The 22,404-nt window shown below is 40.7% G+C and overlaps 1 long non-coding RNA gene and 1 pseudogene across 1 annotated transcript in view; one reads left to right on the plus strand and one right to left on the minus strand.

The window, feature by feature from the left end:
* Window positions 1-16,944: 16,944 nt before the first annotated feature.
* LOC133384238 (uncharacterized) overlaps window positions 16,945-22,404 on the plus strand; it is an 83,524-nt gene continuing 78,064 nt past the window's right edge. The window contains exon 1 of the long non-coding RNA XR_009762464.1: window positions 16,945-17,005. This is a non-coding gene — a long non-coding RNA (uncharacterized LOC133384238). The remainder of the gene's footprint in view (window positions 17,006-22,404) is intronic.
* Window positions 18,012-18,130, minus strand: LOC133384660 (5S ribosomal RNA; annotated as a pseudogene).

A 22,404-nucleotide genomic window follows, 5' to 3' on the forward strand; every position in this document is an offset into this window, starting at 1 on the left:
CATCTCGCCCCAAATCTCCTGATGACTGCTCAAAAAGGCTTCATATAGATGTTAAACAGCATGGGGGACAAGATGGTACCCTGCGGCACCCCCACAGCACAACTGCCAGGGGGGCAAAAGACAATCACCCAGTGCTATTCTCTGAAAACGACCTTGGAGATAGGATCAGAACCACTCTAAAACAGTGCCTCCGATACCCATCTCACCAATTTGGCCCATAAGGATACCTTGGTCAATGGTATCAAAAGCCACTGAGAGATCAAGAGTAACAGGGTCGCACTCCTCCTGTCCTTCTCCCCATAAAGGTCATCCATCAGGGAGACCAAGGCCTATTCAGTCCCATAACCAGGCCTAAATCCAGACTGGAATGGGTCAAGATAATCTGTTTCATCCAAGAGTACTTGCAATTGCTGCGCCACAACCCTCTCAATCACTTTCCCTAAGAAGGGGGTATCTGCGACTGGTCGGTAATTGTCGCAGACCAATGGGTCCAGGGTGGGCTTTTTCAGGAGCGGTCGGATTACTGCCTCTCTCAGGGTGGCTGGAAACACTCCCTCCCGCAATGATGCATTGACCACACCCTGGATCCACTCGGTCAAACCCCCTCAGCAAGCTTTAATAAGCCATGAAGGGCAAGGGTTGAGAGGATACGTTGCTGGCCGCATCACTGCAAGCACCTTGTCTATGTCATCAGGCCGCATCAACTGAAACCGTTCCCAAGAAATTGCATCAGATGTTGCACTGGACATCTCACTGGGGATTACAGTAGATGTGGATGGGACATCAAGACTGCTATGGAGGTGAGCAACTTTACCCTCAAAGTGCCTTGCAAACAATTCACAGTGGGCCTAACTAAGTTAGTATTCTAATACTAAGTTAGTATTCTTCTCCCCGGCATCTACATTTCTATGGGCAAATAAAAATTATTTTATTTTGTATAGAGAAGCATCCTGACATGTTAACCACCTCAGTGAGAATCAGTCCTGAGGTATGATGTAAGCAAGCAATTTGATCACTATAGTTTTGCTTTTAACAATCAAAATTAAAAGTAGTTGGTAATACTTCCATTAACTTCAAAATTCTTTCTATACTTTTTTATACCTATATTGAATTAATTTAGATCAAGATCTGATCTGAATTCTGTGGGATATACAATATCTAATGTGCATCTAAGTTTGTGGCCTTCTGAAATAAAATGCTGATCAAGTTCCACAAAAAAAGTGACTGAATGATTAAAATGGTTCAATGTCTAATTGGTTGGCAATTATACAGTGGCCATCTGATGCCCTAACTTGGGAAGAATAGTCAATGAAAGCAAGACAAATGTTTCCAAGAGGAGCAAATTAGAACATAAAGTTCTAATAAAATGCTAAAGTAAGTATTACAAAAGAAAAGAAAGGAAGACTACCTGAAAGTCTTTTACTAATGTTTGTTCATATAAGATATTTGGGCAGCATAGTTTTCAATAAGTTTTTTTAATGTGAAATATAAAGGTAAAGGTGTCCCCGCACTTGTAGTGCAAGTCGTTTCCGACTCTTAGGGTGACGTCTTGCGACGTTTTACTAGGCAGACCTATGGGGTGGAATTGCCAGTTCCTTCCCTGGCCTTTCTTTACCCCCCAGCATATGCCGGGTACTCACTTTATGGACCACGGATGGATGCAAGGCTGAGTGGACCTCGGGCAACAGTTGTAAACAAAACCTAATTTACTCAGACTGGTAGGAGTCATGTGCGCCCACATCGCAAACAGCCGCTTGTTTCATCTCCATGAATGTAGGTTGACTTCTTACCAGTGAAGAATTTATTAAACTCTCTGTTGTGTACCTCACTTCAAAGCACTAAAAAGCTATTTCAACAAGTGGAGTGCCTATTATTAATTAGAAAGAAAGGTACTACTTACATAACAAGTTGGAAAGAGTTTAGAACATGGTGAGATGGCTTTACTCAGCCATGTTTCCTCTTTTAGGATTTGTTGAAAAAACCCTGCCCTGTCGCTTCTTAGTTTGTTGTCTTTTGTCAATCACAAAGGACAGGTTTTCTTTTGTAAATCCCCAGTAATTAAATGAGTACTTCAGCAGTGATGACCTTCAATGGGCTTGTTTCCTAGGTTTTGCCTTTGACAGTCATATTTTTGCAAAAAGGCTGCTAAAATGGCTAGGCACCTAACCCTCCTAACACTAAACCAATTGATGCCCATGGACACTGCATGAAGGAGGAAAAGATTCATTAATGGTACTTCATAAAGGGCTGCAAAGGGAAGCTCTAATGTGACTGAACCAGCTGAAATCCAGAGCAAGCTGTCTATTAGGGATGCAACAAAGACAGTTTCGGAAACTGAACTCTGGCTCCACTGCAGCGGATTAGGAAGAGTGATGGGATTAGTGTTTAATGACTTGGGGCAAGAGACAAAGGGAATTTCTACAAAGAGGCTTAGATATGGAAGATGAGTTCCAATATTCTTTTTGGCCTCTGAGGCTGAAGTTGTGTGTATGTGTGTGTGTGTTTTTTGGGGGGGGGGCGGCGGCAAAGCTTTGCAACTTCCTTAACCTTTTCTTTTCCATGGTGTTTTTTCTAAGAGGGAAAGAAAAGAGTTTTCAAATTCTCACAGAGACATGCTCTTTAAGACAAAAGAGCGCTATGAAAGCCATTAAATGATTGAGGTTGCCCTGCACTGCAGCACATTTAAGGGTTCTATGTACAATCCTATTTACATTCATAGCAATATTTGCTAGTGGAACCAGATAAAATATGTTTTTTAAAAACCGACTAAGGGGAAAACAGTAGGTCTAACAAAATCACAATGTTACTCAGAGGGCAATGGTAAACAACACCAATTACTACTGCTGCTACTATTAATAATTGTTGTAAACTGCCCAGAGAGCTTTGGCTATGAAGCGGTATATAAATGCAACAAACAAACAAACAAACAAACAAATAAATAAATAAATAACACCTAGAATTAATGTTGTACATTTTAGTGCTCAAGAAGCATTCCATACTTTGTTTTAGTCATCTTTACAACACTACTATAAAGCAGGCTAATATTATTGTGCTAGTATGATGTAGACAGAAGGCTGAAGTTAGATAGCAGCTTGCTATCTATCTAGTTGGCTCATAGCCAAAGTAAGTTCTGAAGACCCACTATGCTAAATCAGCCCTCCCAAAGGGCTGAAATATTGCAAAAGTATCAATAATTGTGTTCCGGGTTTGGTTCCCTTGCCATACATGCAAATATTCATCTTTTCTTCATGGGTCAGATTGGTAACCTATAAAACATGGGTTCAAGTCCAAAATTATGATCCAAGTCTGTTGATTGCCCACTGGTAGAGAAATAATTCCCATGAGTCATTGTGTCATTAGTGGAACATACAAGTAAATCACTTCAGTTGTAATAAGGGAGGGGAGAAGACAAGATATGGCCATCTGCGTAAGTAACACAATAGAGGACGTCTGCTTCAGTATAATTGATTGTTCTTCCAAGTAGAGTGACCAGATACAAAAAAAGGACAAGGCTCTTGCACCTTTGTGTAGAAGCTACATCTCTTGAAATTCCCTCTTCCATGCAACTATTAAAGGAACTTCACACTCAAGTGGAAGGGACCAACAGAACTTAATTAGTGATAACTTCAATAGTGAGCTTTTTAAACTAATGGTCTTAATTACTTTCCCTTCAATGTTAAACACATTGACATGAAAGTCAGACCAATGTTAGTGTATTTTTGTTCCAAGTAAGTTTCTTAGAATCACAACTATTTTGATAGATATGTATGGTGTATCATTTTGTGATGACATTGGACTTTCGAACAGGATCATGTACTTCTGGATTCTACGGTTGATATAAAAATGGGTAATTGGTCAACTTTTCTGCAGAAGAATTTATGAACAGGACCCAAAAGAAATGAAGGGTCCTATTTAAGGAGCCATCTGGAAACAGCTATAAAAGTAATATTTGGTATCATTCATGTGTCCTTTTAAAAACCGATCTTCTCTACTTAAATGTAGTCTATGAATGTAAAATTTTCCTTCATGAGAAATCCCATTTCATTTGTTTCTGGGACCACCTAGTTAGTAGTATCTTTGGAACATGCCACACAATTCATGACAAGTAATGCAAATTCTAGGTTATTTCGGAACAGTAATAAGATCCTACCAATTACATTATGCTATTTTGAGCTGTGAATTGGAGAAATCAACAACCACCATTTTTTTCTATAGCAAGCATTCTGCAAAAGTCAAAAAGAGGCAAACCAGCTTCACAATGTCATACGGATTAACAAAAGGAAAGCAGATGAAAGAAACAAAAGAAAGGAAAGTTGGAGGTCAAAGGACCATAGCTTTGGAGGGCAATTTTAAAAAGATGGGTTTCAGGTGCTGTTTAGTCTTGCATTCTTTGAGAATCTGTATAATACTGATTTGAATACTTTTTTTTAAGGAAGTAAACATGAGTGATACATTTGACAATGAGGTATGTCTGAACATTAATCACATCTCAGCTTTTTCTCTACACGTTCTTATGTTTCACCTTTCTTCCTAGAATTAAACCAGCTTCTTTGCAGCATCATACGTTTTTTGGAAATTTGGCCTGGTGCTAGAAAGATGCTGAGCCAGCAACCCTCAAATTGTGCTAAAGACAAAAGTGGCCACTGAAGCTTTCTGTAGGCTCAGGAGCACTATTCTTGGATACAAAGAGCAAACAGCACGGAGAGGCTGAAGGCCAATCCCCATAAAGTTGTAAATACATTTTGCATTGTACAGCAGCGCACCGTGCATTTTCTTGTATTAACCAAACCCTAAAAGTACTTGCAGAGAAAAGCTGAGTATTCATTTCAGGTATTAGCCAACACAAAATGCCCCTAGAGCAGCTTTAGACTCAAAAGTATTATTTACCCTGTGTGGTTTAGAGGGACAATGGCAGCCCCCTGCTGTAATCCATTCAGGGGCAGTATCATCAGTCAGTGTGAAATTAAATACATTACAGGGCAAGAGCTTAATGCGTTTTATAGGCAGTTGTTCATCCACATCAAACTTTAGCTTTTAAAATCCTAACATTTGATCCCATAACAGGAACCATGCCTCGAGAAGGCGACTGGCACATTTGCACTGCCAGCGGGGCAGTAAATGTCTAGCAGACGTTTGGCTCACAGATTAGCTTAACTCTTTGGAGGGAAGCACAGATATACTTAACACTACCTCTGCTGCAGTGGAAGGAGATTCAGTAAGATCATGAGCAACCTTTCACTAGACACACCTCTCATTGTATTGATAGCAGACTCTGGCCTAGACTAGATGCAACATGACCCATACCTGGGCATCATTTTCACACAATGAATAATTATGTGGATCAGGAGCAGGAGACTCCTCCGCTGCAATCATCTCCCGTCCCCTACACTATCCACATGTTTGGGGAGGGTGTGTATAGAGGAGACCTTGCTCTCTGTGTGTAGACTCTCCCGCGCCCATGTAATGATGATGATAATACTAATTGAATGCCCAAATTGGGCAGTGCAGTTGCATGAATCTTTTCCTTTGTCGCTTTAAAAAATGGGGGAGGGGAGAAGATGGCCTTTAGCCATTTTTCTGGAGGGGCTTGTTCTTTAACTTTCTGGCCATTTCCCATCTAAAACCACCCGTTTCATATTGTTTATTCCCAAGGCTGAATTAAGGTGGTTGGGGCCCTGGTTCAGTTCCTAAAATAGCCCCCCTTCCCCTCAAAAAGAATCGTGAAATAAGAGTTGTGGTATTTTAAAGAGTCCCATACCTGTTGTGGCATAAACCTTTGTGGACTACAAAAAATGATCCAAGCTCGTGCAGATTCACAACTCTCAGCAAAACAGTATTGTGGAAATGACAATACTCATGGGTTAATTATTAATTATATTTTAAAAGGCTAGTGAGAGTTCCTGTGCAGAACCTTGGGAGCATCTCCACAGACTCTATAAGGCAATGGGGTTTGTTCTGTTTGACGTGATTCAGCAGAAGGGGGTTCTCTTTTGGTTTGGACCAGGCTGGGTATGGCAAGGCACGGCAAGGCAAGGCAAGGCAAGGCACGACTTGCTTTCAATAGCACTCTGGACAGCTTTGTGCAGGGCTCAAGCTGGAGACTTAATAAGAGATGAGCTCAAATATTTCAGCAGCAGGTATCCCCCAACTGAGACTTAAATAGGAGCAGCATCTCTGTCTGTAGCTAGCCCAACCCCTGTGAGCAAGGCCTGGGAGACTGTCATTCCATTATGGAATGCTCCCCAGGGAGACACGCCTGGCATCATTGTTATCTATCTTTAGGTGCCAGGCACAAGCATTTCTCTTCTCCCATTTGGTTCTTAATTTTGGAGGGTTTTTGGAGGGCTTTTGGAGGGCTTTTTGATGTTGTAACCTCTTTTTAGGAGGTTGGCTGTTCCACCATTTTATTCATGTACTGTGTTTTTAAACTTTTTATTTATTTTCATTTTTTATATTGGTTTTATTCTTTTTATTGATTGCAAGTTGCTTTGGATTCATTTTTATGAAGAAAAGTGACTAATAAATAAAATAAAATAAAATGAATGAATGAATTAGTGCTTCTGAGTTCACAGTGGAGTTGAGGGTGGGGGGGTAATGCCAACACATCGAGCCAGCAAGGCACTGGCACCATGTACATCTGGGGCTGGATCTGAGGGCAATTCTGTCTCCCACTCCAAATCCCTGGCCTCATCTACAGAGCAGAAGGTGTCTGACCCCAGGTCCATGACAGGCTTGCAGCATCATTCTGGTTGAAAGCATAGGCTCCTGAAACAGTCTGGGGAGGGAGAGAATTATGAAGACTCAAGTTGGCTGAGAATTTGAGTCCCCATGTTGGCTACATGGGCTTAATCTAGATGAATGGCAGCCACCAACACATATGGCTTGGTTGGAGTGGTTTGGTAGTTCTTCAGCTATCCTGTTTATTCATGACAGACTGTGCTTGCTGTCAAGAGTTTATGTGCATCCTTCATGAAGATACTGGTACTAGTAGGTTCAGGAAGTGACTAGAAAAACAAGAGTTCCATTCTTCTCCTTTAGAATGTGAATACTAGATGGCTATCATGTTCAACATAGATGGGGTCATATAAACAGGATGTGTCTCCTCATTTGGCCCCCTTAATCTAGATGAAGCAGGCTTTGCAAACTGAGAATGTTCTTATGTTGACTCTGACTTTCCTGCATGCATCATGCAAAGTGAGACTTGGGGTCTCTGGAGTAACTCTGCACTGTGAGTAGAAGTGGTGACTAAGAATATGGCCCCAAATAAATTCTGAATCTATAATGCATTGCTCTTGAAAACAGCATTAGACAGATAAACCCAATCAGTAAAAGTGACTATCCCATATATCTTCATTGTTCTCAGTTGCTATGCACTGTGGCTTTTTAACTGTTGAAAGACAACAGGCATGTTCAAATGTACGAGCTGGTTCTCAGCAGTGGAATTCAGTGCCAAGGATATTAGTCAACTGTATGTTTTTGGATCATATGTCAGAGCAGATTATCTGATACTCCATGAACATTGATCACTTCCTTCAGTTGAGGCAACGAAACTTGTTCTCAGGCATGCCACTTGACACAATGGCTTCCCCACAGTGGATCCTGCAGTTACAGTGGTGGCATTGTGTCTTTGGCTCCCTGAAAATGAAACTAAGCCATGCATCTTGACATAGCACCTATTTATTAGGAATGTGAATTCAGAAGTCATTGTTGTGATACATTGTCCTTTCGTGGGATGAATTCGATACAAAACCACTCCATTCAGAGGAATGTTAGATTACATCTCCAAAGCCTAATGGGTTTGTAGGCATTGATATTCCATACACTTAAATGAATGTTTTGGTATTGAGGCCACTGAATGGTTGCCAGGGGGTACAGGGAGAGCATGTTAGTGTCAGCTAACACATAGGTCTCTGCTGCAGTTGACTATGAATGAGAGTAGCAGGAGATGCAGGAAGGATGAAGGGAATGCAGTGGAAGGGCTGATTTAGCAGGCAAACAAATTGAAACCCCAATTTAGGAGCTGGAAATGAAATAAATTTAGCGTTCTTTTAGATGCAGGGAATGTTTACCTTCATTCAAAACATGAAGCTTCCTCCACTCTCTTTTCTGTTCCTTCCCTTCGAAATGCTCTTTGTATATCTCACCTACTTGCCCTCCAACTTCTTCTGCTTTGACAGTTGATGCCATATATTGGAAACTAAAAGAACTACAATTGCCTAGAGATTTAGACTTTTCAATGCTCCAGCTCTTTTCATGCAAACAGCATACTAAGGATCCCTAAATGATCTAATGGTCCCTCACTGACCTAAGGATCCCTCACTGACCATCATGACCATTAGTAGTGCCTGTCTTCTGTTTCTATTTCTACGTTTTCAGAGCTTGGAAAAATTACTTTTTAAAACTACAACTCCCATCAGCCCCAGCCCTAGCCCACTGGAGTGGGCTGATGGGAGTTGTAGTCCAAAAAAGTAACTTTTCCAAGCTCTGCGTTTAGTAAATGGAAATTCTTAATACTGGGCATATAGGGATGGCAACATATAGGGACGGGTGGGGGGAGAGTCAAGCTAAGTTGGAAAGAGTGTTTCTTCCCCTAAGTCATTTGTATTGATCACTACAAGTGTGTTCATCACTTTGGTTTGTACAGAATAAGAGAAAAGGGGGGGCTTTAATCAGAAAACACAGGTCAGGTGGGATAGTGCCCTCTCAGATCCTGGAAACAAGTGAGCTGAGAGGAACAGAAAGAAGGGTTTCCCCAAAGAAATTTCTGGTAGCAGCCAGACAAAACAGACATATTTGGGTGTGTGTGTGTGTGTATGTGTGTGGTTGGGGTGGGCATATGTTCTGAGACAAACAAAATTTCAACCTATCTACAAAACCATTTGCTTAACCAAAATAACAATATATATGCAAGCCCTGTTCAGACAGTGATCCTGTGTACAGTGTAGACCATGAAAAACTATGGAATGCTTTAAAAGAAATGGGGGTGCTACAGCATCTGATTGTCCCGATGCGCAACCTATACTCTGGACAAGAGGCTACTGTAAGGACAGAATATGGAGAAACCGATTGGTTCCCCATCGGAAAGGCTGTGAGACAGGGCTGTATTTTATCACCCTACTTGTTTAATCCATACATTGAACATATCATACGGAAAGCGGGATTGGACCAAGATGAAGGACGTGTGAAAATTGGAGGGAGAAATCTCAATAATTTAAGATATACAGACAATACCATACTACTAGCAGAAACCAGTAATGATTTGAAGCAAATGCTGATGAAAGTTAAAGAGGAAAGCACAAAAGCAGGACTACAGCTGAACATCAAGCATGACAACAGAAGATTTATGTAACTTTAAAGTTGACAATGAGGACATTGACCTTGTTAAGAACTATCAATACCTTGGCACAGTCATTAACTGAAATGGAGACAATAGTCAAGAAATCAGAAGAAGGCTAGGACTGGTGAGGGCAGCTTTGAGAGAACTAGAAAAGGTCCTCAAATGCAAAGATATATAACTGAACACTAAAGTCAGGATCATTCAGACCATGGTATTCCCGATCTCTATGTATGGATGTGAAAGTTGGACAGTGAAAAAAGCGGATAAGAGAAAAATTAACTCATTTGAAATGTGGTGTTGGAGAGCTTTGTGCATACCATGGACTGCAAAAAAGACAAATAATTGGGTGTTAGAACAAAATAAATCAGAACTATCACTAGAAGCTAAAACAATGAAAGTGAGGTTATCATACTTTGGACACATCATGAGAAGACATGATTCACTAGAAAAGACAATAATGCTGGGAAAAATAGAAGGGAATAGAAAAAGAGGAAGGCCAAAGAAGAGATGGATTGATTCCATAAAGGAAGCCACAGACCTGAACTTACAAGATCTGAACAGGGTGGTTCACGACAGATGCTCTTGGAGGTCGCTGATTCATAGGGTCGCCATGAGTCGTAATCGAGCTGAAGGCACATAACAACAACAACAAAATAAATGCACAGCATATCTAGGGTAGGTCCACATCATTCATTTAAAGCACATTCAACACACATTTGAAGCACATGAATCCCACCACAGTATCATGGAATTGTAGTTTGTAAAGGGTAGTTGGAACTATTACTGAGGGGGAAACTACAATTCCCAGGATTCTTTGGGGGAAGTCATGCTCTTTAAATGCGAGTTGGATGTGCTTTAAATGTGTGGATCTACTTCATAAACGTTGCCTGCATGTAAATCATTTTAATTAATTTTTTAAAATGGAAATCAGCTACAAAGTTTACTGGGTAACCATGGGGTATTCCCCATCTCTCAACCTAATCTGCCCCTCAGAGTGAAAACAGAGAGGGACCATGACTACCCCAAGGAAGAAGGGCATACTTAAAATGTATAGGAAATAATAATGTACAACCATAGTGTGAAAACAGATACTTATCAGGACATAGTATGAAGAAATATTTATATAAGTATGGCTAGCTAAGAAGTTTATTATTTACAAACCTGTAAAGATATTTATAGTGCAATCCTACGTTTGTTTACTAAGAAGCAAGTCCCAATGTATTCAATGGGGCTTACTCAAACAGGAAAGCATGCACAGAACTGCAACCTCAAGTGATAAGGAACTTCACTCACCCAACCCAAATTCAGAATCATGCCACTTTAAGCTGTTTTGCAACAGTTTTTACTTGTTTTATGGTTATTGGATTTTAAATTGATTTATTTCTTGTTGTCAACAACTGGTATAGCACATTGGGGAGGACAGCCTGGCTGGGAGTCCAGAGTCTGTGAGTTCTAATCCCTGCTCGTGTAAATCGTGTAAATCTCCTGGGTGTAAAGGGCCAGCTAAAGTTTACCCCCACAGTGAATGGCTCAGGGGTTATGTGCCCTGCCACCTGTGCAGCCGTGGGCAAGCTGCATAGTCCCAAGGAGCCCAGTTGCCCCCCAGCTGGCAGTTGCGGACAAGGAAGGGGCTGGCTTGTGCAGCTGTGGCAAGCTGAGCAGGCCCTAGCCAGCTGGGAGGACTAGCCTCCGAGGGAGGCAATGGGAAACCCCCTCTGAATACCACTTACCATGAATACTCTATTCATAGGGTAGCCATACGTCGGGATCGACTTTAAGACAGTCCATTTCCATTTTCATCTCCATTTCTTGTGGTGAGCTGCCTTGGTTTCCAGTCGGCAACCCTACCTCACAGGGTTGTTGGAAAGTCTCCATATACACATACACATTGAAGATATAAAAATACATACACCCCATATAGTAGTTTATCATCAAAACCAGTTGGTCATTGCAGAACTTTTTTTTTTAAATAAAATCAGTATTAATTTCTTACAAAATAAAAGCAGTGACACCTAAGGAAGCCCTGCCTAATTGCTTTAAAAATAGGATTGGGGGAGGGGAAGAGAAAGATTTACAACACAAACACAATCCTTTGCTTTGTTCACTCTAAAACCCATTGATATACATTACAATCCTAACCATGTCTACTCAAAATTAAGTCCTACTGAATTCAATGGGGTTTACTCTTGATATGGGGGATTAGCATTGCAGCCTTACTCCCAGAAAAGTGAGCATAGCATTAAAACTTTATATTTGGAAGGATTTCAAAACAGGCTATGAATTAGACAAATAAACTGTCCTCTTCAACAGCCCAAGAAAATGTAAACTTGTTTGACTCTTCATAATTAGAAATAACATATTGTAATCATAAGCTGCATGTATACTTCTTTTAAATTTCTGTTCAAAAATTATTTGAAAAATGAAATGTATAATATACTATTTTTGCCTCTACACTTTTAATATAAATCATAACTGAAATTGTTTACAGTAAACAATTGCCTACCAAGATCCTGCTGTGCAAACAGAAAGAGATTTTTTTGCCACTGCTGAAAGCTATATACTTACTCAATTTCTGAGATTTTCAGACAAGTAGGAAAAGACAACATTTTTCTAGCCTTGCAATGGGTTCTAGCTGTGGCCTATAGATCAACACATCCCTCATCAATCACAACCCTGACTTCACTTATTGGCTACAAACCTGAAAGGGCGGGATTAGAGCTGCCAGCTACAAGCTCATTTAACAGATGTTGGGTGTGTGTGATATTTTGGTGTATATCTCTTGAACCAGACCACCTAGAAACTTAATTTTCTTTTTAATGAAAACTGAGGATCTGGAGACTGGAGTGACTCACCCAGAGACCCAGAGAGGATCCCAAAAATCCAGAGCCTCCGGGCGAAAACCTGAGACCTGGTAACCTTCTCTCTCTCTCTCTCTCTCTCTCTCTCTCTCTCTCTCTCACACACACACACACACACACACACACACACACACACACACACACACACGCACACACGGTTGCCAGGTCTCCAGTATTCACTAGGTGACTCCAGTTTTTAGGTTGATTAGGACTTATATAGTAGTACTTTGGGTCCCAGCCAATGTACTTAAACTGGAGTGTGAATGACACAATATTTTTAATGTTCTTCACATTGCAATTCTATGTATGCCTATTCAAAAATAAGTCCCATTGAGGTCAGTAAGACTTAACGTCAGGTAAGTGGATAGAGAATTGCAGACTTTGTCCAGTATCTTACTCTTAGCATATAAGCTTGCTGCAATTTAGTTACAAATACTTTTATATAATCTAATGGCACTAAACAAATATTCAAACAGAGGCATCTTCCAGCAACTTTCAGAGATCTGTTACTATGGGTAATCAAGAGTTAAAACACATTGCTGTGTTTCAGTGATATCATATATTTATCTTGCTCAAGTATAATTTCTAATGTGGCAAGTATCTACTGAGGACATTTTGGCCCATACAATGCTGAAATCATAGGACACATCCTGAATCATCATAGATCACATAACACTGGGTGGAAATTTCTAAGTATTTTGACAGTTCTATATTGTTCTCTGCAATCACTTGGATAATTCAAAATTAGTTTTCAGATATCAGTGGCAGTGGTTATAAGAAATAGTTGCAAAACTGTACAGATAATAATAGAACTGTACAGGGCGAACCTGCCCCTCCCCTCCAAGTAAGATCATACTAATTCTTTAAAGGTGCCCAGTTTACCATATGGGCTGATGGCAACATTGTGGAGTATATTATTTGATGCTTAGTGCTTAGACCAGACTTCTGATTCTGCCACAACAGAGACACAGGGGGTGCTGGCCCCTTCAGGATATTCAGGCCTCTTGCCTGAATTTCTATCTTTCATTCCTTTTTTAAAAAAAAATCTAGCCATTGTACAGTTGGATTCTCCACAAATGTAGGTGCCCCTAAGTCTGTTGAAATTTAATGGGGTTGGGTACACCTCGCCTTGCATAGGATTAGGCTGTTATTTGTGGATATATAAGGCAGTATTTTGTACAGGAATTACTGCCAAGCACTATGCAATTTATTTCAATATTAATATATTATTTATTATGCCACTTTATTTACTTAGGCTTAACTACTTGCTTTGATATAATGCTGAACACTGTTTCTCTCTCTTATTTTGCTTTGTGTATACCTGCATTTTGGCTCTGAGTCTTGAGCACTGATCACCTCAACCATCCAGTGTGTCTTTGTGACTCCTCACCACATCATATTTGGCCACAGTCCAAAGAAAGAAGGGCAAAGAAATAGTTAATCTAGAATGCATTATTATTATTATTATTATTACATCCCACTCTTCCTCCAAAAAGGAGCCCAGAGCAGCATGCAATGTGATGCTTTGCCTTGTCGTAGGCTAATGCTTACTTTGTATTACTAGCTATGGAACTGGTTGAGTGAAGGTCACTTCAGTGCAATTGCAGTGGATGTTGTGAAGTTCAACAGGGAATTGTGGTCCAGGGGAAGATAGGATGGGACTACCTTCAAGATTAGGCATGGAATCCCATTCCAAGCTGGTTAGTAATCAGATCCCCTCTCCCCTCTATGCTCCTTCCTCACCATTAACCCCAGTTGAAGGCATATTCTGGGGCTACTAAGCCCCAAGGGAGACACCCCACATCACTGCCAGTCACCCATCCTTCCATAGACAGGGAGCATTTAGGCATATTCAAATCATATCACAGCTGTGCCATATGCAGTTGTTGCTTTTCTTTCACATGTAGATTGAACCTTAATGACTTATGTAATATATGGTTGGCCACTGGAGAAAATGAATGCTGGACTACATAGGCCTTTGGTCTGACCCAGCAGGTCTCTTATATGCCTAGAGATGGCTGTTTAGTCTGGACCAGTCAACAGTATCATCTGCTGTGCAGACAACTCAGGGTGTACATATGCAGGTGGTTTGCAGAGATAGTTTGTGCTATATGCATCTAATCCAGCCCACCTCCAAGTTCCTCTGTCCAGATGCATCATGAAAGCTCCCTCTATCAAGATATGTTATGGCACCAAATCCATTCTGACTACCCGCATGCATAAAGTTAAACATGTGCATAAAAGTCTAGGGTTACAGTCTGAAAGAGATGTACTGTGTAGACTTGGAAATGCTTTCTAAACAGCATGCTTTATTTATTCAAGGGCTACATTTTAAACATGTTCATGCTGAGGAGAGCACTACCTGAGAAACTTTTAAGTACTTCAGTAGAAATGAGAAGTGGATGAAAAATATATTAGTCAAAATATATGAAATTCACAATCATTGCCTGCCAGACTGCAGCACTCTTGAAAAGTGGAGGAACTTCATAATGATTTCAAATTAACTAATGAGAATAAAAATGATGCTCGGTCTTCTTTTTATAAGCATCTCTGAAGGTTCCTCATAGTTTTGGTGTGTCTAATTTTGCCTGGCCCTCAAAGGAAAAAAAATCTATATGGGGAGAGCAGACTAAGATGCTGGCTTATTCACATCACAGGGAAATATAAACTGAGGTCAAAAGAAACCGCAACATCTGGAATGTGAGAAAAGGATTTACTGCTCAAGGCTTAATGAACTCCGAAAATAAAGTTCTCAACTCCGCTAATTTGTTTAGGCTTCAAAGAGGAATAGAACTTTTTTTAATGGTTCTGCAACATAAACATACACACACACACAATCCCAAGGAGTATATCTGAGCTAAAAGTAGCATTGCATAATGGCCAAGCTGAGAGCTGAGAGCATCTCTCTTATTTATCAAATATGGTGCAAGCGAAATAGTCATTGCTGGGGATCTATATCCACCTTATTGAAGGGAAAACTATGTATTCAATTGTTTCAGCATCTGAGGACTAGGCAGTAGGGAGGAGAGTTTCTGTGGTGATACAAGACGGTAATGCATATATCCACATCCAGGATATACTTTTTTTCCACCGAGACCTCAACCTGGACTGTGACTCCAAATTTTGTTTGTATAGGATTGAAATCAGCGATGCGAGACAACAAGCACATGTGCAAGGGATTCTTGGGCACCAAAAAACTGACAACAGTGCCCTGATCTCGGCTAAACTAGAAAGCTGCCCTCCGGACCCACCAGGATCCAGGGTGTGTGCCAAGTAGCTGCTGGTTGCCTTGCTAACCAAGAGGGACAGGAGGATGACAGGCAGGCATGGCTCCATAGCTGTGGCGACAGAGACACTTCCTCTCCTGCCAGGGAGCTTGCCTGGGCTGGGGTGGGTGGTTGGCGTGTGTTCCCAGTCACTTGTAGTCTGCTGTTCATAAGTCAGCTAGGCACACCAGCCAAGGAGAATCAGGCACAGAGCTTTCTGCAACCACAGAAGGTGGGGAGAGAGGAAGAGGAGGAGGAGGACAGGGGCTCTTGCCCCTCCCCTCTGGCATTTGGGGCTTGTACAAAGGTGCCAGCAGCAGCAGGCAGGGAGACAACCCGTTTCTGTTGTGTTGGGCTACAGTTTGGTTTTCCTTTTTTTTTGCAAGGCTCATGACTGAGAGAGCAACATAGTCTCTCTTCCACATTCTGGTGTGCCTTTGCACCGGCCTTTTCAAGCTACAGTCAGTTTCTTCCCACAGGGACTCCCCATAGAAGTACAGACATGGAGCATTTGACTTCTGGAGTAAATTGCTGATGTTCTTTCTCTCTGGGTTTCCTCCTAGGAGGAGAAGAAAATTAGCTGCTTTCTCACAGTCTTTTGCAAAGTAACAGAGAAGGGAGGAGTCTGTCTTTCAAAAGGGCACTCAGATCAATTCTTTCTGCTCAGGAAGGCAAAAGAGTTTACTCTCTAATCCCGAATCCTTCTCACTGTCTCTTTCAAGCATCCCAGGGGAAACAGCAGTAAATTTCAGCTGGATCTTATAGCGGTAATTTAACACCAAACTGTCACTCATCAAGTACAAATCATAGAGTGGTAGGAGCGTATCCAGCTGTAGACCCAGTGGTATGAACATAGCTGCTGGATCTACATACAGAACAGAGTTTCTGGATTGCGGCCCAGATCCTCTTTAACACTGATGCACTTCTCAAGGAGAGCTAAAAGCTTAATCAGAGGGGTCTCTTGGAACACCATGAACCAAATTATGGGTGGGCTTAGTTTCACTCAATGGCTCTAACCTAATTTCTTTCTTCAGGGATGTAATAGGCACTGTAGCCCCCAAAGAACTCAGGAATATGCGTGTGTATACATGCATGTGTGTGTATTTATATGTGTGCGAGTGTATGTGTGTATGTGCATCTGTATATTCTAACTTTGTGATAAAATGGACACAGGTCATTGAGCAGCGTAATAGAAATAGGTCACAAGCTATGGGTTTGCAATTTTCTGAACAGCAGGGGCAAGAGCTTAAAAATTCCATAGAAACATCCTCATGATATTGATGTGGAATTTTCCACTTTACTGTCATGATGGGAGTGTGTACTAAGAGGGGTATGTGGGAAAAGTTATGAACTGTTTCAAATTTCCCGCCTGTATCTAACTGTCTGCAGGGAATTACTGCGCACCCTTTGCAGAGCACGTCGCAGCTAAGAATTCTCCTGTTTGCTGTATGGGATCACATGTCATTAACAGTCACTGGGGTATATAAGACTGTGCTGATGTCTGTTCTGGTAGACATGCTTGTGGGATCGCTGTCTCTGTTTACGTAAGTAATAAAGCTAGCTTTCTGTCTGAAAGTCTCGTGTGCACTTAATCCTGGGTTCGAGCCACCCCTACGTGGCTATCTATAAAAGATATCCACGACAATATCATTTGTGCAATGTATTTGAAGTTGAGTTTGTTAGGTTGGATATAAATTGTTTTGTTTAAATTGTATTATGCTGATATTTTCACAGTTAAAAAGACTGTAATTTAAAAAAATCTAAATTTTAAAAAATATGAATAGAAGTTGAGTTGTTGGCAAGAAGAACTGCTCTCCCATGCTTTGCAACCTGGAGAAGATTTAGACCAGCAATGGGACCATTCCAGTTTAAGAACCAGGCTCCTGAACTGCAAATAATTACACACACTGAAAGCAGGATCAAGCCACTTGATTGGTACAATCACGGTGTAACAGTGATCGAAAACACTGACAGCCGCTCACGCTGAATTGTCAGTAAACCCACCACTTAAAAAATTCAATTGTAAAGGCTTAATGAAGTTAAAGAAACAGACTTTTACAGGCATAAGGGCACTTTGCCAATGCTGAGCCTACACTGTACATAGTCAAATGGAAACAAATATTCATTAAACTTAATCCTAATAAAGAGCAACTTTTTGTTTTTACCAAGAAGTGGGATAGTAGAAGATAAATATGAAGAACTTGTTCTCCTCAATAGGAGATGTGAGATCTCTGTTTAGATTGCCCAGTGTTTTGATTTATACTTGAAGGCAGCTGCAGGGCCAGGAGGACTCCTAAGGGTGTTGCTGGGGAGATGGTACAACCTTTCCACATGCTATTTTCCTATTCTGAACTGCACCCTCAAAGACAAAATTTGCCCCACAAATGTATGTTTTCTCCAGTGGGACAAACAGTAGCTTTGATGTTGTTGTTATTATATGCCTTCAAGTCGATTATGACTTATGATGACGCTATGAATCTTTGTTGGATATATTCATAGGGTTTTCATGGTAAGAGGTATTCAGGGATGGTTCACCATTGCCTTCCTCTAAGCCTATGGCACCTGGTATTCCCAGGCAGTCTGCCAACCAAGTACTAACCAGGCCTGACCCTGCTTAGCTTCTGAGATCAGACAAGACTGGGCGTGTTCAGGGTAGTATGGCCATAGAGGAGCTTTGATAGAAGGATGTAATTTAGACTAGGAAAATGACTTGGACAAAGGGCATAGATTCCCCTCTCCCAGAAATGCTTTTCTGATCAAAATTGAACTCCTCTCCACCAGTGGCTGCCTGTAAGTAGAAATCAAAACACTGGAAGATCACTTTCATCTCATTCAATTTGGCCTCATGTCATACCCCTGATTTATCAAGCCCTGTATTGATTGATATTTATTTATGGTCATAGACCAAACTGGGCCTTGTATTGTCTACCCCTATTGACATCAGTTTTAAATTTTAAAAGAATTGTCTGCCCTCTAGTTAACAGTTTACAAAAATTAACTGGAAAACATTCTGTAGTGAAACGTTAATTGTTTTGAAGTCAGAATTGTTAAGGCATATATATATGTGATCAAAATGTGTTTGTTCCCACAGCTAAGAATATAGGCCTTCAGTACTGGATTTTTAAATAACCCCCTTCTGCTCCAGTTGGAAGAAGTAATTATTTCTGAACAGAGGATTTAACTAAAGATTTCCCTTCCCTACTATTGATTTAAGATTAGCTCATACATTATGCCATGCAGTAAAATATTTTTATGATGCTACTTCCAACGGCTTAAACAACTGTAGTTCAAAATCTTGAAATCTGAAGGAAGAATAAAAGTGGAAATGTTGACATTTTGTGAAACATGATGAAAAATTGCAATAGATTGTCAAAAATGCCAAAACATGGCATTTACAGTGAAATTATGTCCTTTTTAAATATGAAATATTTAAAGTGATTCGTTTGCAATAATTACCTAATCGTTATTATTTTGCTTTCAGGCTGTTTGTGTAAGATTAAGTTACTGCAATTCCAAATAATACCAAGGGACCTACTGTCATGGCTCTTTAGCCAAATGAATCGTAGTCTCTTGTAAACAATCTTGTGATCTGATTTCCAGAGGGATGAAAGTTGTAGAAGGCCAGGGATTTGTGATGGATTTACACATATACTGTTTCAGTTAAGTTACCAAGGTCGACTTAACAACCCTTTTCCTCAGAGTCTAAAACATACTTGCCACCCACTCCCAGTCACACTGTATGCTAGGAAGTAGGCAACAGCATTGCAAAGGGATTCTTGAACTTCAGTGAAACTCCAATATACGCTGTTTTTAAGAGACATGAGGATTGCTTTAACAAGCCACATAGAGTTATTAGAAAGTTTGTTTTCACTAATGTGCACGAGCAGAACAGAATTCTGGGTACTATAGTTTGTGAAGGGTGCTGAGAGTTGCTAGGAGATGCCCTATTCCCCTCACAGAGCTACAATCCCCAGAAGAGGGGCTGCCTGTTCAACCCCTCTGGCCACTGGAGCTCTGTCAGGGGAACAGGAGTCTCCTAACAACACTCAACACCTTTCACAAACAACATTTCCCAGGATCCTTTAGGGGAAGACATGACTGTTTAAAGTGGAATAAACGTCTGGTGTGGATGTGGCCTTGGTCATTTAGTGGTGACACAAGAAAGGGCCTCCTCTCTCAGTTGTCAACCTGGTTATGGACCTCTCTCTATTAGAGGTGCATAGAGCACTTTTGCTGCTGGGGTTTCAGTGTCATTTAAAGACAGTTCTTTTCATGCAGGCCTTAGGAGAAAACTAAAAACGTCTGAGTGAGACTAGGTGAAAGTAAAGCAATCAGTTTATTTCAGGAGTATGGCTTGTTTCAAATGTATTATTTGTTGACAGTATTTTTTAGGGCTGGTTGTATCGCTGTCTTAATGTGCCAATTGCAAACCACTCTGGGTCCTGTTGCATATGGACTGCTTTCAAGTCAATCCCGACTTATGGCGACCCTTTGAATAAGGTGTTCATGGTCAGTGGTATTCAGAGGGGGTTTACCATTGCCTCCCTCTGAGGCCAGTCCTCCCCAGCTGGCCAGGGCCTGCTCAGCTTGCCACAGCTGCACAAGCCAGCCCCTTCCTTGTCCACAACTACCAGCTGGGAGGCAACTGGGCTCCTTGGGACTATGCAGCTTGCCCACGGCTGCACAGGTGGCAGGGCACGTCACCCCTGAGCCACTCACTGTGAGGTGATCTTTAGCTGGCCCTTTACACCCAGGAGACACAAGCGGGGATTTGAACTCACAGACTCTGGACTCCCAGCCAGGCTGTCCTCCCCACTGTGCTATATCAGCTTTATAAGAGGCAGGATAAAAATACAGCCAGCTAAATAAAGTAGCTAATTGGAAGGGTACAGTACAGAGATCCAAAATAATAATGTCTGTGATGTGATTGTGCATAAGGCATTTTGGTGTGATTCAATCCAGGCTACTATAAGGCTTGCTTCTGATACTAGATAGCAATGAAGTTGCCATTAAAATGGGGTGTTGCTTAGAATCCTTTCTGTATGGGATGTTGCTTGTGATAAGCGTCTCCTATATGCTTTGGACTGACTTTAACCATACTGGGAAGGGGGAGGCCTTTCTCTTTAATGGGGCTTCATTGCTGTGGTTAAAACTGGCCCAAACCACATTGGAACCCTTTCACACAAATGATTTTCCCCCATGGGAAAGGTGTGCAAATGGTTTCCTCTTCCTCTTGCAACCACATTCCAAAGGTGATGTTTGAAACAAGCCTCCCCAGCAATATTCTAGGACTAGATTTCCCCCCAGTCAACTTTAAATAGTCTGTTATATTAAACTGAAATGTGCTGATAGGAAAGGAAAATGAAATTCACAGTTAATCCACAGTCCCAATAGCTGGTTTGATTGTCTTAGTAACATGGCAAACAATTTATTTGGGAAATGTTATTCCTATTACTGCTATAATTTCTTTTAATACAGCAGAAAGAATCAGATTGAAATATGACCCAGAAGCTGCACTTACCTCAGACTGCTTAATATGCTTATGCTGTTACCATGCCACCATGGTACGCCTTTCTCAGTTAGTCTTCTATATATTCATACCTCCTGTGTGCCAGGAAAACCTCTTTGATTAGTCACACTAAACCACCGCTTAAGTGGTATGCATTTTTCTCAGAACTATATTTTTCATAATCAAGTAATAAATTCTGGGACTAATCATAAGTAGTATCTTTTCTATGCATGTGCAAAGAAATTCATCAAGACTTTTCTCCAACCTTATTCAGAATAAAACACCTGAGAAGGTATATGCTTCTGACTCAAAAGTTCAATTCATAGAGTCAAAGTGTGGACTCTGAAATCTACGTTAAGTTTTAGAAGGGACATGTTTTATGGAGTTCTTTTGTTGTTAAGTGATTTCTGATTAAAAATGAAGGAGGGTATGATTTAGCTCTTATTATCGTTTATTAAAAAGAAATCTTTCCCCCACCCATTGATTTGGCAAACAAACTGGGACCATCTAAACATGAGAGTACATTATGATGTTACACTATCAAAAAAACATTACTTTTCTCTATGTGTGATCCTTCAGAACCAGAGCATATCGACTCTGATGATGGCTGATGATTGAGCCAAGCTTCAAACAATGTTATATATCAATATATAAAACGAGAGAGTGTGGTAGAATATTATTCTTCAAGCTACTCAGTGGTCCTGCAATGACAGATTATTTAAAATTGTGCCATAGGTGTAACCTAATTCTTCCATATTCATATTATTACATGTGTGGCTTTGAAAGAGAAAGAAAGCACAATTCTAATCTATCATAATGCCCCTCCAGGTGAGATCAATTATAGAGCCATTTCTACAACCAGTGCATTCTTTATGTACATGTACACCATATCCATCTCACTATTATTCCATTGGAGCTTTTTTAAAAAAAGAAAAAACAACCAGTGAGTGCAATGCTTCAGATACTATAGCAGGCATGGCAACAGAATATGACACTTATGCTAATCTGCACCCTGCTGTGGAAATACATACACAAGGATTCCATTACCGCATTCATTAGGCTGCAGTACACTTCATCATGAATAGGGATTATGAACTACAATAGACTGAAAACAGTTGATTGAGTCCATTTAGCCAAATCTCTATGACACTGGCCAAATATTTCAGAAATCAGGAACTGCTGGAAGAAATTCAAGTATTTTGAATGGGTGTTGAGTCCTTAAAAAAACACCATACAACTTCTGAACGTTACATTTACAGAAAGAAAAGACTGGGATAATGTGAAGCACCTAGACTTTCAGAGGGATAATTCATTATACAACCACGAGAGTGGCTGTATACTATAGTCAGCATGGATTTTTCACATTCTACAATGTTAAATTTAAAATATCCTCCCATGCCATTCTGATGCTTCCCATAAGCTCATTTCAAAACA

This window comes from Rhineura floridana, chromosome 4 (genome assembly GCF_030035675.1).
Source record: "Rhineura floridana isolate rRhiFlo1 chromosome 4, rRhiFlo1.hap2, whole genome shotgun sequence".
Taxonomy (NCBI): domain Eukaryota; kingdom Metazoa; phylum Chordata; class Lepidosauria; order Squamata; family Rhineuridae; genus Rhineura; species Rhineura floridana.